Source organism: Aegilops tauschii, chromosome 5 (assembly GCF_002575655.3).
Source record: "Aegilops tauschii subsp. strangulata cultivar AL8/78 chromosome 5, Aet v6.0, whole genome shotgun sequence".
Classification (NCBI taxonomy): Eukaryota; Viridiplantae; Streptophyta; class Magnoliopsida; order Poales; family Poaceae; genus Aegilops; species Aegilops tauschii.
The window spans coordinates 53,340,328-53,356,781 of record NC_053039.3 but is presented as its reverse complement, the minus strand read 5'-3'; positions in this window follow the sequence as shown (position 1 = coordinate 53,356,781).

Here is a 16,454-nt window from a genome sequence, read left to right as displayed (position 1 = left end):
GCGACTCGTGCGACGGCGACGGTGACTCGGATGACGACGGCTCTGACGCGGGCGATTCGTGAGCCGGTGGCGACTCGGATGATGGCGGTTCTGCCCCGGGCGACTCGTGAGCCGGCGACGGTGACTTGGATGACGGCAGCTCTGGTGCGGGCGATTCTTGAGCCGGCGGCGAGTCGGACGACGGCGGCTCTGCCCTGGGCGATCGTGAGCCGGCGACGGTGACCCGGATGACGGCGGCTCTGCCGCGGGCGATTCGTGAACCGGCGGCGACTCGGACGACGTTACGGGGCCAGCCACGGTGTGAGAGGCCAGCGGCGGAGGGCACGGGGCCAACCCCGGACGGGTGCAGCGGCGAGGTTGAGCACCCGGTCGCGGGCGGTTCGACACGGGGTAAGGCCGGCTCACCCTGGCCCCGAGGACGCTTTAACACTGACGGGAGTGAGGCGCGGCGGCGGCTCTCGTAGTAGGGGCAAGCGGCTCGAGGCCGGAGCCAGGCGAAGCTGCAGCAGCGGTTCAAAGTGGAGGGCATTTGGAGTAGAAGCAGAGAACACTCGATGGATAGGGCGGCCCGCAGCGGTGAAGGCGTCTGGCGGGTCAAGGCGCGGGCAACGAGTGAGGCCGCGGCAGCGACTCGACACTGCGGAGGTGGTTGGGCATGTCGGCGAGCCCGCGGTGGCGAGGCGGAGCAGCTTGAGGCAGAGCCTGCCAGCGCGGCCGCGACTTGAGGCTGCGGCGGCATAAGGCCGAGACGGCGGCCGGCGACGCGAGGCCGGATAACTTATGGCAGAACAGGAGCGGCAAGACCACACGGCGGAGGTCAGCGGAGGCAACTCGAGGCTGGTGACCCGGGGGCGGCGACTTGAGGCCGGATGGCAGCCCGTCAGTAGCGGCATCTCACAAGCAGCAGTTGTGGCCTGAGGTGCATCGATTTAGAGGTGACGGCGACTCACATCCGGGGCAGCCCAGTAGATGGTGACGGTGACTCAATACATTAGGCCAATTCGAAGTGCGGCGGCTGATTTGACCACTGCGGCGGCTCGCACGGAGTTCGGAAGAGACAACCAGGGCGGCGACTTTCAGAACGAGTGCAAACGTAGCGATGCGGCTTGGAGACTAAGGCGGCGCAGGGCGCTCGGACAAACCGAGGACCGCCGCGGCCAGAGGCGGCTTGCGAGGCAGGCGGCGCAGGGCGCTTCAGATAAAGGTGAGTGACGAGGCGGGGTCCCGGGCCATCATGGGAGGAGCGCTTAGGCGGGGCGACTTTGGCAGCGACGAACCGAGGCGGAGCGATGAATCGGACTAATGAAACAGCGGCTTGACCACGGTCTAGTGAGGCAAAACAGCCGGCGTAGGCGAGGCGTCAGGGCACCGCAGCGGCTTAACTCGGCTGCATGGGCGGCGGCTTGAGACCGGAGCTAGGTGATTGCGGCAGCTCGACAGGGCCCGGCAGAGGAGATCACGACGGCGACTCTGCGGTCATGGCGATTTGATGCATCGGTTGGATTTTAATGGTGATGTCTCTGGTCACTTTAGATTTTGATGGTTGTATATGCGGAGCAGCTACGGCGACTGTAAAGTGGCGACAGAGAGGCACCGTGGCAAGACGAGGTCGAAGCATAAGCGAGCGGCTTGCGACAGGGTCGGGCCCGCGAAGCCACGGTGGCAAAGGCCAGTGGCAGCTCAGAAACAGGGCACAGTTCAGAGGCAGCTCTGGCAAGGATGCAGTGGTGGCGGCGAATTTGGAAGTAGAAGCAGGGTGAGGCAAGTCCGGGTTGTGATCGGCCCCGTTTCTGCGTCTTCAGAAAATTCACGTCTGCCTCTTCCCTTTCCTTGACTTTTTCCTTTGCGGTTGATGGTTGAACGGTGAACGGCAACTCCAACCGTACTGGTTTTGGCGAGTTACCGACAGAAACCTGACACGTCGATGATTTTGGCGACTTTGTGATTTTTTTCTTGGCGACTTACGGCAGCCATCAGATCGCAACCTTAATTTTCCTTAAATCTCCTAGACTATGAATCTGGACCAATGAACTCGAAGCTGATGCAGATCCTTCCCAACCGGCTCTTCTTCAACCAGAAATTGCGAACTTCTCGATCCCTGTGAGAGATCCCTCCAAGAACTCAACACCACCATGCGCTAGCCCCATGGTGGGCGCCAACTGTCGTGGAATTGTCACGTCAGATGTCCTAGTGTGAGGACTTAGTCGTGAGGCCAACGCATATATGCGATAACTTGAAGGGGTTGGTCGGAATCGACAGACGTGGGGCGGATCAACACACAAGACAAGGATTTAGACAGCTTCGGGCCCCGGGAAACATCATCCGGTAATAACCCTACATGATGTTTGTGGCTAGGTCTCATTATGATCATGAGAGAGTCGCCGGTAAGCCGACTCTTTTTGTCTAGTCCTAGAGATTGTTTCCTGCCCTCTTGGGGTGCCCCGCCCCTCCCTATATAAGCTGAAGGGGCGGGTTACATGTAGAGTCCAACTCGGACTTAATACTTAACCTTATTTTGACGTCTTACCATGGGCTTCTGACCATGGGCTTCTTTAACGTCTTGGGCTTCTTACGGACTGGCTTACCATCTGGCTTATCGTCTGCCGGCTGACATGACTGTGTCTGCCGGGTTACATGACTGTGTCTGCCGGGTTATATGACTGTGTCTGCCGGGTTATATGACTGTGTCTGCCGGGTTATATGACCGTGTCTGCCGGCTTACAATGCTTAACTGTTCCAGCCGGTCTTATAGTCTGCTGGGTCACCAATGAAACATCAAGCCCCAGCCGGGTCATATCTCCGGCCGGGTCATACCGCTGGGTATATCCCCGACATCTCTTGAAATACCCCTTTTTGATGATGCTTGCTATGCTTGTGGCCATGATGCCAATATGAATGATGCTTATGCAGATGAACTTGCTATAGTTCCATATGTTAAACATGAAATTGTTGCTATTGCACCCACACATAATAGTCCTATTATCTTTTTGAATTCTCCAAACTACACTATATCGGAGAAGTTTGCTCTTATTAAGGATTATGTTGATGGGTTGCATTTTACCGTTGCACATGATGATTTTGATAGATATAATATGCATGTGCTTGCTGCTCCAACTTGCAATTATTATGAGAGAGGAACTACATCTCCGCCTCTTTATGTTTCCAACATGATGGAATTGCAAGAAACTGCTTATACTATGCATTGGCCTTTACTTGGTGTGCATGAATTGTTCTTTTATGACATGCCGATGCATAGAAAGAGAGTTAGACTTCGTTGTTGCATGATATATGTTACTTTGTGCTCACTACTAAATCACAAATAATTGTTAATTAAAATTGGCTTTGATATACCTTGGGATCCGGGTGGATCCATTACTTGAGCACTATATGCCTAGCTTAATGGCTTTAAAGAAAGCGCTGCCAGGGAGACAACCCGAAAGTTTTAGAGAGTCATTTATTTCTGTTGAGTGCTTTCATAATGTTTAAAAACAAAAAATAAAGAGGGGAACCCAAAAAATTTCATCAAAAATAATTACCCCCTTGTACAATTCCATTGTATTATAAAAATAATGTGCCAAGGTTTGCCTTTAGGATGTTTACAATGCTTGTTGGTTTGTGCGGTGCAGGACATAAACTTTGGCTGTAGTGCGCAATTTTACATTTTTTTACTGGAACGTCAAACGATTCTGAAACTTTTTGCACTGTCTTTTTATACAAATTGTTTATTTTTCCTAATTTTGGTAGAATTTTTGGAGTACCAGAAGTATGGTGAATGTTCAGATTACTATAGACTGTCCGGTTTAAGACAGATTCTGTTTTTATGCATAGTTTGCTTGTTTTGATGAAACTATCAATTTCTATCAGTGTATTAAGCCATGGAAAAGTTATATTACAGTAGCTACAATGCAAAAACAAAATATGAATTGGTTTGCAAACAATACTTAGAGTAGTGATTTGCTTTATTATACAAACGGATCTTACCAAGTTTTCTGTTGAAGTTTTGTGTGGATGAAGTGTTCGAAGATCGAGGAGGTCTCGATATGAGGAAAAGGAAGAGAGGCAAGATCTCAAGCTTGGGGATGCCCAAGGCACCCCAAGTGAATATTCAAGGAGACTCAAGCGTCTAAGCTTGGGGATGCCCCGGAAGGCATCCCATCTTTCTACAAGTATTGATATGTTTTCAGATTCGTTTCATTCATGTGATATGTGCAAATCTTGGAGCGTCTTTTGCGTTTAGTTTTCACTTTTATTTTATGCACCATTCTGGTATGAGATAGTCCTTGGTTGATTTATAGAATGCTCTTTGTGTAGGGGATCGTAGCAGAATTTTAAAATTTCCTACGCATCACCAAGATCCATCTATGGAGTATACTAGCAACGAGGGGAAAGGAGTGCATCTACATACCCTTGTAGATCGCGAGCGGAAGCGTTCCAATGAACGGGGTTGATGGAGTCGTACTCGCCGTGATCCAAATCACCGATGACCGAGTGCCGAACGGACGGCACCTCCACGTTCAACACACGTACGGAGCAGCGACGTCTCCTCCTTCTTGATCCAGCAAGGGGGAAGGAGAGGTTGATGGAGATCCAACAGCACGACGGCGTGGTGGTGGAAGTAGCGGGATCTCGGCAGGGCTTCGCCAAGCTTCTGCGAGAGGGAGAGGTGTAGCAGGGGGAGAGGGAGGCGCCAGGGGCTGTGGTGCCGCTGCCCTCCCTCCCCCCACTATATATAGGGACCCCTGGGGGGCGCCGGCCCTGGGAGATCAGATCTCCAGGGGGGCGGCGGCCAAGGGGGAAGGGGGGGTGGTCCCCCCCAAGCCAAGTGGGGCGCCCCCCACCCCTAGGGTTTCCAACCCTAGGCGCAGGGGGAGGCCCAAGGGGGGGCGCCCCAGCCCACTAAGGGCTGGTTCCCTTCCCAATTCAGCCCATGGGGCCCTCCGGGACAGGTGGCCCCACCCGGTGGACCCCCGGGACCCTTCCGGTGGTCCCGGTACAATACCGATAACCCCCGAAACTTTCCCGATGGCCGAAACTGGACTTCCTATATATAATTCTTCACCTCCGGACCATTCCGGATCTCCTCGTGACGTCCGGGATCTCATCCGGGACTCCGAAAAACTTTCGGGTTTCCGCATACTAATATCTCTACAATCCTAGCGTCACCGAACCTTAAGTGTGTAGACCCTACGGGTTCGGGAGACATGCAGACATGACCGAGACGCCTCTCCGGTCAATAACCAACAGCGGGATCTGGATACCCATGTTGGCTCCCACATGTTCCATGATGATCTCATCGGATGAACCACGATGTCGAGGATTCAATCAATCCCGTATACAATTCCCTTTGTCAATCGGTATGTTACTTGCCCGAGATTCGATCGTCGGTATCCCAATACCTTGTTCAATCTCGTTACCGGCAAGTCTATTTACTCGTACCATAATGCATGATCCCGTGGCTAACTCCTTAGTCACATTGAGCTCATTATGATGATGCATTACCGAGTGGGCCCAGAGATACCTCTCCGTCATACGGAGTGACAAATCCCAGTCTCGATCCGTGCCAACTCAACGGACACTTTCGGAGATACCCGTAGTGTACCTTTATAGTCACCCAGTTACGTTGTGACGTTTGGCACACCCAAAGTACTCCTACAGTATCCGGGAGTTGCACGATCTCATGGTCTAAGGAAAAGATACTTGACATTGGAAAAGCTCTAGCAAACGAACTACACGATCTTTGAGCTATGCTTAGGATTGGGTCTTGTCCATCACATCATTCTCCTAATGATGTGATCCCGTTATCAATGACATCCAATGTCCATAGTCAGGAAACCATGACTATCTGTTGATCAACGAGTTAGTCAACTAGAGGCTTACTAGGGACACGTTGTGGTCTATGTATTCACACATGTATTACGATTTCCGGATAACACAATTATAGCATGAACAATAGACAATTATCATGAACAAAGAAATATAATAATAACCATTTATTATTGCCTCTAGGGCATATTTCCAACAGTCTCCCACTTGCACTAGAGTCAATAATCTAGTTACATTGTGATGAATCGAACACCCGTAGCATTCTGGTGTTGATCATGTTTTGCTCTAGGGAGAGGTTTAGTCAACGGATCTGCTACATTCAGGTCCATATGTACTTTACAAATATCTATGTCTCCATTTTGAACACTTTCACGAATGGAGTTGAAGCGACGCTTGATATGCCTGGTCTTCCTGTGAAACCTGGGCTCCTTCGCAAGGGCAATAGCTCCAGTGTTGTCACAGAAGAGAGTCATTGGGCCTGACGCATTGGGAATCACCCCTAGGTCGGTAATGAACTCCTTCATCCAGATTGCTTCTTGCGCTGCCTCTGAGGCTGCCATGTACTCCGCTTCACATGTAGATCCCGCCACGACGCTTTGCTTGCAACTGCACCAGCTTACTGCTCCTCCATTCAAAATATACACGTATCCGGTTTGTGACTTCGAGTCATCCAGATCTGTGTCGAAGCTAGCGTTGACGTAACCCTTTACGACGAGCTCTTCGTCACCTCCATAAATGAGAAACATATCCTTAGTCCTCTTCAGGTACTTCAGGATATTCTTGACCCCTGTCCAGTGTTCCATGCCGGGATTACTTTGGTACCTTCCTACCAAACTTACGGCAAGGTTTACATCAGGTCTTGTACACAGCATGGCATACATAATAGACCCTATGGCCGAGGCATAGGGGATGACACTCATCTTTTCTCTATCTTCCGCCGTGGTCGGGCATTGAGCCGTGCTCAATTGCACACCTTGCAATACAGGCAAGAACCCCTTCTTGGACTGATCCATATTGAACTTTTTCAATATCTTGTCAAGGTACGTACTCTGTGAAAGACCAATGAGGCGTCTGGATCTATCTCTATAGATCTTGATGCCTAATATATAAGCAGCTTCTCCAAGGTCTTCATTGAAAAACACTTATTCAAGTAGGCCTTTATACTTTCCAAGAATTCTATATCATTTCCCATCAATAGTATCTCATCCACATATAATAAGAGAAATGCTACAGAGCTCCCACTCACTTTCTTGTAAACACAGGCTTCTCCATAAGTCTGTGTAAACCCAAACGCTTTGATCATCTCATCAAAACGAATGTTCCAACTCCGAGATGCTTGCACCAGTCCATAGATGGAGCGCTGGAGCTTGCATACCTTGTTAGCATTCTTAGGATCGACAAAACCTTCCGGCTGCATCATATACAATTCTTCCTTAAGAAAGCCGTTAAGGAATGTCATTTTGACGTCCATCTGCCATATCTCATAATCATAGTATGCGGCAATTGCTAACATGATTCGGACGGACTTCAGCTTCGCTACGGGTGAGAAAGTCTCATCGTAGTCAACCTCTTGAACTTGTCGATAACCCTTAGCGACAAGTCGAGCCTTATAGATGGTCACATTACCATCCGCGTCTGTCTTCTTCTTAAAGATCCATTTATTTTCTATGGCTCACCGATCATCGGGCAAGTCAGTCAAAGTCCATACTTCGTTTTCATACATGGATCCTATCTCGGATTTCATGGCTTCTAGCCATTTGTCAGAATCCGGGCCCGCCATCACTTCTTCATAGTTCGTAGGTTCACCGTTGTCTAACAACATGATTTCCAGGACAGGGTTGCCGTACCACTCTGGTGCGGAACGTGTCCTTGTGGACCTACGAAGTTCAGCAGTAACTTGATCCGAAGCTTCATGATCATCATCATTAACTTCCTCCCCAGTCGGTGTAGGCACCACAGGATCATCTTCTCGCGCTGCGCTACTTTCCGGTTCGGAAGGGGTGACTATCACCTCATCAAGTTCCACTTTCCTCCCACTTAATTCTTTCGAGAGAAACTCTTTCTCCAGAAAGGACCCATTCTTGGCAACAAAGATCTTGCCTTCGGATCTGAGGTAGAAGGTATACCCAATGGTTTCCTTAGGGTATCCTATGAAGACGCATTTTTCCGACTTGGGTTCGAGCTTTTCAGGTTGAAGTTTCTTGACATAAGCATCGCATCCCCAAACTTTTAGAAACGACAACTTAGGTTTCTTCCCAAACCATAATTCATACGGTGTCGTCTCAACGGATTTCGACGGAGCCCTATTTAAAGTGAATGCGGCAGTCTCTAAAGCATAGCCCCAAAATGAGAGCGGTAGATCGGCAAGAGACACCATAGATCGCACCATATCCAATAGAGTGCGATTACGACGTTCGAACACACCGTTTAGCTAAGGTGTTCCAGGCGGCGTGAGTTGTGAAACGATTCCACATTTCCTTAAGTGCGTACCAAATTCGTGATTTAAATATTCTCCACCACGATCTGATCGTAAGAACTTTATTTTCCTGTCACGTTGATTCTCAACCTCACTCTGAAATTCCTTGAACTTTTCAAAGGTTTCAGACTTGTGTTTCATTAGGTAGACATACCCATATCTACTTAAGTCATCAGTGAGAGTGAGAACATAACGATATCCTCCGCGAGCCTCAACACTCATTGGACCGCACACATCGGTATGTATGATTTCCAATAAGTTGGTTGCTCGCTCCATTGTTCCGGAGAACGGAGTCTTGGTCATCTTACCCATGAGGCATGGTTCGCACGTGTCAAATGATTCGTAATCAAGAGACTCCAAAAGTCCATCTGCATGGAGCTTCTTCATGCGCTTGACACCAATGTGACCATGGCGGCAGTGCCACAAGTATGTGGGACTATCGTTATCAACTTTACATCTTTTGGTATTCACACTATGAATATGTGTAACATCACGTTCGAGATTCATCAAGAATAAACCATTAACCAGCGGGGCATGACCATAAAACATATCTCTCATATAAATAGAACAACCATTATTCTTGGATTTAAATGAGTAGCCATCTCGAATTAAACGAGATCCAGATACAATATTCATGCTCAAAGCTGGCACTAAATAACAATTATTGAGGTTTAAAACTAATCCCGTAGGTAAATGTAGAGGCAGCGTGCCGACGGCGATCACATCGACCTTGGAACCATTCCCGACGCGCATCGTCACGTCGTCCTTTGCCATTCTCCGCTTATTCCGTAGTTCCTGTTTTGAGTTACAAATATGAGCAACCGCGCCGGTATCAAATACCCAGGAGCTACTACGAGTACTGGTAAGGTACACATCAATTACATGTATATCACATATACCTTTGGTGTTGCCGGCCTTCTTGTCCGCTAAGTATTTGGGGCAGTTCCGCTTCCAGTGACCACTTCCCTTGCAATAAAAGCACACAGTCTCAGGCTTGGGTCCATTCCTTGACTTCTTCCCAGTAACTGGCTTACCGGGCGCGGCAACTCCCTTGCTGTCCTTCTTGAAGTTCTTCTTGCCCTTGCCTTTCTTGAACTTAGTGGTTTTATTCACCATCAACACTTGATGTTCCTTTTTGATCTCCACCTCCGCTGATTTCAGCATCGAATATACCTTAGGAATGGTCTTTTCCATCCCCTGCATATTGAAGTTCATCACAAAGCTCTTGTAGCTTGGTGGAAGCGACTGAAGGATTCTGTCAATGACCGCGTCATCCGGGAGATTAACTCCCAGCTGAGACAAGCGGTTGTGTAACCCAGACATTCTGAGTATGTGCTCACTAACAGAACTATTTTCCTCCATTTTACAGCTGAAGAACTTGTCGGAGACTTCATATGTCTCGACCCGGGCATGAGCTTGGAAAACCATTTTCAACTCTTCGAACATCTCATATGCTCCATGTTTCTCAAAACGCTTTTGGAGACCCGGTTCTAAGCTGTAAAGCATGCCGCACTGAACGAGGGAGTAATCATCAGCACGTGATTGCCAAGCGTTCATAACGTCTTGGTTCTCTGGGATTGGTGCTTCACCTAGCGGTGCTTCTAGGACATAATCTTTCTTGGCAGCTATGAGGATGATCCTCAGGTTCCGGACCCAGTCCGTATAGTTGCTGCCATCATCTTTCAGCTTGGTTTTCTCTAGGAATGCGTTGAAGTTGAGGACAACGTGGGCCATTTGATCTACAAGACATATTGTAAAGATTTTAGACTAAGTTCATGATAATTAAGTTCATATAATCAAATTATTCAATGAACTCCCACTCAGATAGACATCCCTCTAGTCATCTAAGTGAAACATGATCCGAGTTAACTAGGCCGTGTCCGATCATCATGTGAGACGGACTAGTCAAGATCGGTGAACATCTCCATGTTGATCGTATCATCTATACGACTCATGCTCGACCTTTCGGTCCTCCGTGTTCCGAGGCCATGTCTGTACATGCTAGGCTCGTCAAGTCAACCTAAGTGTATTGCGTGTGTTCCGAGGCCATGTCTGTACATGCTAGGCTCGTCAACACCCGTTGTATGCGAACGTTAGAATCTATCACACCCGATCATCACGTGGTGTTTCGAAACAACGAACCTTCGCAACGGTGCACAGTTAGGGGGAACACTTTCTTGAAAATATTATAAGGGATCATCTTACTTACTACCGTCGTTCTAAGCAAATAAGATGCAAAACATGATAAACATCACATGCAATCAAATAGTGACATGATATGGCCAATATCATTTTGCTCCTTTGATCTCCATCTTCGGGGCACCATGATCATCTTCGTCACCGGCATGACACCATGATCTCCATCATCATGATCTTCATCATTGTGTCTTCATGAAGTTGTCACGCCAACGATTACTTCTACTTCTATGGCTAATGCGTTTAGCAATAAAGTAAAGTAATTTACATGGCGTTATTCAATGACACGCAGGTCATAAAAAAAATAAAGACAACTCCTATGGCTCCTGCCGGTTGTCATACTCATCGACATGCAAGTCGTGATTCCTATTACAAGAATATGATCAATCTCATACATCACATATATCATTCATCACATCTTCTGGCCATATCACATCACATAGCACATGCTGCAAAAACAAGTTAGACGTCCTCTAATTGTTGTTGCAAGTTTTTACGTGGCTTGTATAGGTTTCTAGCAAGAACGTTTCTTACCTACGTAAAACCACAACGTGATATGCCAATTTCTATTTACCCTTCATAAGGACCCTTTTCATCGAATCCGTTCCGACTAAAGTGGGAGAGACAGACACCCGCTAGCCACCTTATGCAACTAGTGCATGTCAGTCGGTGGAACATGTCTCACGTAAGCGTACGTGTAAGGTCGGTCCGGGCCGCTTCATCCCACAATACCGCCAAAACAAGATAAGACTAGTAGCGGCAAGAAGAATTGGCAACATCTACACCCACAACTGCTTTGTGTTCTACTCGTGCATAGTAACTACGCATAGGCCTGGCTCATGATGCCACTGTAGGGGATCGTAGCAGAATTTTAAAATTTCCTACGCATCACCAAGATCCATCTATGGAGTATACTAGCAATGAGGGGAAAGGAGTGCATCTTAATACCCTTGTAGATCGCGAGCGGAAGCGTTCCAATGAACGGGGTTGATGGAGTCGTACTCGCCGTGATCCAAATCACCGATGACCGAGTGCCGAACGGACGGCACCTCCGCGTTCAACACACGTACGGAGCAGCGACGTCTCCTCCTTCTTGATCCAGCAAGGGGGAAGGAGAGGTTGATGGAGATCCAATAGCACGATGGCGTGGTGGTGGAAGTAGCGGGATCTCGGCAGGGCTTCGCCAAGCTTCTGCGAGAGGGAGAGGTGTTGCAGGGGGAGAGGGAGGCGCCAGGGGCTGTGGTGCTGCTGCCCTCCCTCCCCCCACTATTTATAGGCCCCCCTGGAGGGGCGGGCGCCGACCCTGGAACCCATCTACATGGGGGGGGGGGCGGCCAAGGGGAAGGGGGGTGGCTTCCCCCCAAGCCAAGTGGGGCGCCCCCACCCCTAGGGTTTCCAACCCTAGGCGCAGGGGGAGGCCCAAGGGGGGGTGCCCCAGCCCACTAAGGGCTGGTTCCCTTCCCACTTCAGCCCATGGGGCCCTCCGGGATAGGTGGCCCCACCCGGTGGACCCCCGGGACCCTTCCGGTGGTCCCGGTACAATACCGATAACCCCCGAAACTTTCCCGGTGGCCGAAACTGGACTTCCTATATATAATTCTTCACCTCCGGACCATTCCGGATCTCCTCGTGACGTCCGGGATCTCATCTGGGACTCCGAACAACTTTCGGGTTTCTGCATACTAATATCTCTACAACCCTAGCGTCACCGAACCTTAAGTGTGTAGACCCTACGGGTTCGGGAGACATGCAGACATGACCGAGACGCCTCTCCGGTCAATAACCAACAGCGGGATCTGGATACCCATGTTGGCTCCCACATGTTCCACGATGATCTCATCGGATGAACCACGATGTCGAGGATTCAATCAATCCCGTATACAATTCCCTTTGTCAATCGGTATGTTACTTGCCCGAGATTCGATCGTCGGTATCCCAATACCTTGTTCAATCTCGTTACTGGCAAGTCTCTTTACTCGTACCATAATGCATGATCCTGTGGCTAATTCCTTAGTCACATTGAGCTCATTATGATGATGCACTACCGAGTGGGCCCAGAGATACCTCTCCGTCATACGGAGTGACAAATCCCAATCTCGATCCGTGCCAACTCAACAGACACTTTCGGAGATACCCGTAGTGTACCTTTATAGTCACCCAGTTACGTTGTGACGTTTGGCACACCCAAAGTACTCCTACGGTATCCGGGAGTTGCACGATCTCATGGTCTAAGGAAAAGATACTTGACATTGGAAAAGCTCTAGCAAACGAACTACACGATCTTTGAGCTATGCTTAGGATTGGGTCTTGTCCATCACATCATTCTCCTAATGATGTGATCCCGTTATCAATGACATCCAATGTCCATAGTCAGGAAACCATGACTATCTGTTGATCAACGAGCTAGTCAACTAGAGGCTTACTAGGGACACGTTGTGGTCTATGTATTCACACATGTATTACGATTTCTGGATAACACAATTATAGCATGAACAATAGACAATTATCATGAACAAAGAAATATAATAATAACCATTTATTATTGCCTCTAGGGCATATTTCCAACACTTTTCACTTCACTTAAATCTTTTGAGTATGGCTTTATAGAATGCTTCATGTGCTTCACTTATATCTTTTGAAGTTTGGATTGCCTGTTTCTCTTCACATAGAAAACCGCCATTTGTAGAATGATCTTTTGCATCACTTATATTTGTTAGAGCGTGGGCATATCTTTTGTAGAAAGAATTAAACTCTCTTGCTTCACTTATATCTATTTAGAGAGATGACAGGAATTGGTCATTCACATGGTTAGTCATAAAATCCTTCATAAAACTTGTAGATCACTGAATATGATATGTTTGATTCCTTGTAATAGTTTTGCGATATAGAGATGATAATATGTGGGAGGTTCTAGTAAATGGTTGTGTTTAGTAAGGATATTGGTGTTAAGTTTGTGATTCCCGAAGCATGCACATATGGTCTCCTAACTATGTAACCAAATTGGCGCGCATTGCATTTTGATTCTTTATCTTTGCGTGAAGGTCGGGGGCGCGCGATAGTTAACTCCTACCAACGTCCCCCCTAGGAGCATGCGTAGTAGTACTTTGCTTTGAGGGCTAATAAACTTTTGCAATAAGTATATGAGTTCTTTATGACTAATGTGAGTCCATGGATTATACGCACTCTCACCCTTCCGTCATTGCTAGCCTCTTCGGTACCGTGCATTGCCCTTTCTCACCTCGAGAGTTGGTGCGAACTTCGCTGGTGCATCCATATCCTGTGATACGATACGCTCTATCACACATAAGCCTCCTTATATCTTCCTCAAAACAGCCACCATACCTACCTATCATTGCATTTCCATAGCCATTCCGAGATATATTGCCATGCAACTTTCATCATCATCATATACATGACTTGAGCATTCATTGTCATATTGCTTTGCATGATCGTAAGATAGCTAGCATGATGTTTTCATGGCTTGTCCGTTTTTTGATGTCATTGCTATGCTAGATCATTGCACACCCCGGTACACCGTTGGAGGCATTCATATAGAGTCATATTTTTGTTCTAGTATCGAGTTGTAAGTAAATAAAAGTGTGATGATCATCATTATTAGAGCATTGCCCCAGTGAGGAAAGGATGATGGAGACTATGATTTCCCCACAAGCCGGGATGAGTCTCTGGACTTTATGAAAAATAAAAGAGGCCAAAGAAGCCCAAATAAAAAAAGAGGCCAAACAAGCCCACCAAAAAAATATAAAAAAGAAAAAAAATAAAATAAAAAAATGAGAGAAAAAGAGAGAAGGGACAATGTTACTATCCTTTTACCACACTTGTGCTTCAAAATAGCACCACGTTCTTCATATAGAGAGTCTCTTGAGTTATCACTTTTATATATACTAGTGGGAATTTTCATTGTAGAACTTGGCTTGTATATTCCGATGATGGGCTTCCTCAAATGCCCGAGGTCTTCATGAGCAAGCAAGTTGGATGCACACCCACTTAGTTTCAGTTTTAGCTTTCATACACTTATAGATCTTAGTGCATCCGTTGCATGGCAATCCCTACTCCTCGCATTGACATCAATTAATGGGTATCTCCATAGCCCGTTGATTAGCCGCGTCGATGTGAGACTTTTTCCCTTTTTGTCTTCTCCACACAACCTCCACCATCATACTCTATTCCACCTGTAGTGCTATATCCATGGCTTGCGCTCATGTATTGCATGAGGGTTGAAAAGGCTGAAGCGCGCTAAAAAGTATGAACCAATTGCTTGGCTGACACCGGGATGAGCATGAGGGGTACCTTGTGTTAAGAAAAGGGAGCATACAAGACTATATGATTTTGTAGGGATAGCGTTCTTTAGCATTGATATTTTGAAAGACATGATTGCTTGTTGGGATGCCCGAAGTATTTTTTTTTATGTCAAATGATAGACTATTGCCTTGAATCACTCGTGTCTTAATATTCATAACATGATTAGATTACATGATCAAGATTATGCTAGGTAGCATTCCACATCAAAAATTATTTTTTGACATTTACCTACTCGAGGACAAGTAGGAATTAAGCCTGGGGATGCTGATACGTCTCCGTCGTATCTATAATTTTTTATTGTTCCATGCCAATATTATTCAACTTTCATATACTTTTGGCAACTTTTTATACTATTTTTGGATGTTTTATGTTTTGCAGAAAGCCCATATCAAACGGAGTCCAAAGGGGATAAAAACATACGGAGAATATTTTTGGAATATTTATGATTTTTGGGAAGAAGAATCAACGCGAGACGATGCTCGAGGGGCCCACGAGGCAGGGTGGCGCGCCCCTGACCCTCGTGGACACCCCGTAAGGTTCTGCTCTTCTTTTGCCGCAAGAAAGCTAATGTCCGGAAACAAATCGTGTTGAAGGTTTCAATCCTATCGGAGTTACGGATCTCCGGGAATATAAGAAATGGTGAAAGGGCAGAATCGGGGAACACAGAAACAGAGAGAGACAGAGAGACAGATCCAATCTCGGAGGGGCTCTCACCCCTCCCATGCCATGGAGACCATGGACCAGAGGGGAAACCCTTCTCCCATCTAGGGAGAAGGTCAAGGAAGAAGAAGAAGAAGAAGGGGGGCTCTCTCCCCCTCTCTCCCGGTGGTGCCGGAACACCGCCGGGGCCATCATCGTCACCGCGATCTACACCAACACCTCCGTCATCTTCACCAACATCTCCATCACCTTCCCCCATCTATATTCAGCGATCCACTCTCCCGCAACCCGCTGTACCCTCTACTTGAACATGGTGCTTTATGCTTCATATTATTATCCAATGATGTGTTGCCATCCTATGATGGCTGAGTAGATTTTCGTTGTCCTTTCGGTAATTGGTGAATTGCTATGATTGGTTTAATTTTCTTTTGGTTATGTTGCTGTCCTTTGGTGCCCATCATATGAGTGCGCACGTGGATCACACCATAGGGTTAGTTGTATGTTGATAGGACTATGTATTGGAGGGCAAGAGTGACAGAAGCTTCAACCTAGCATAGAAATTGATGCACTCGGGATTGAAGGGGGACCAATATATCTTAATGCTATGGTTGGGTTTTACCTTAATGAACGTTAGTAGTTGCGGATGCTTGCTAATAGTTCCAATCATAAGTGCATAGAATTCCAAGTCAGGGATGACATGCTAGCAGTGGCCTCTCCCACATAAAACATGCTATCGGTCTAGTAAAGTAGTCAATTGCTTAGGGACAATTTCATAACTCCTACCACCACTTTTCCACACACGCTACTAACTTTATTGCTTCTTTATCTAAACAGCCCCTAGTTTATATTTACGTGCTCTTTATATTCTTGCAAGCCTATCCAACAACACCTACAAAGTACTTCTAGTTTCATACTTGTTCTAGGTAAAGCGAACATCAAGCGTGCGTAGAGTTGTATCAGTTGGTCGATAGAACTTGAG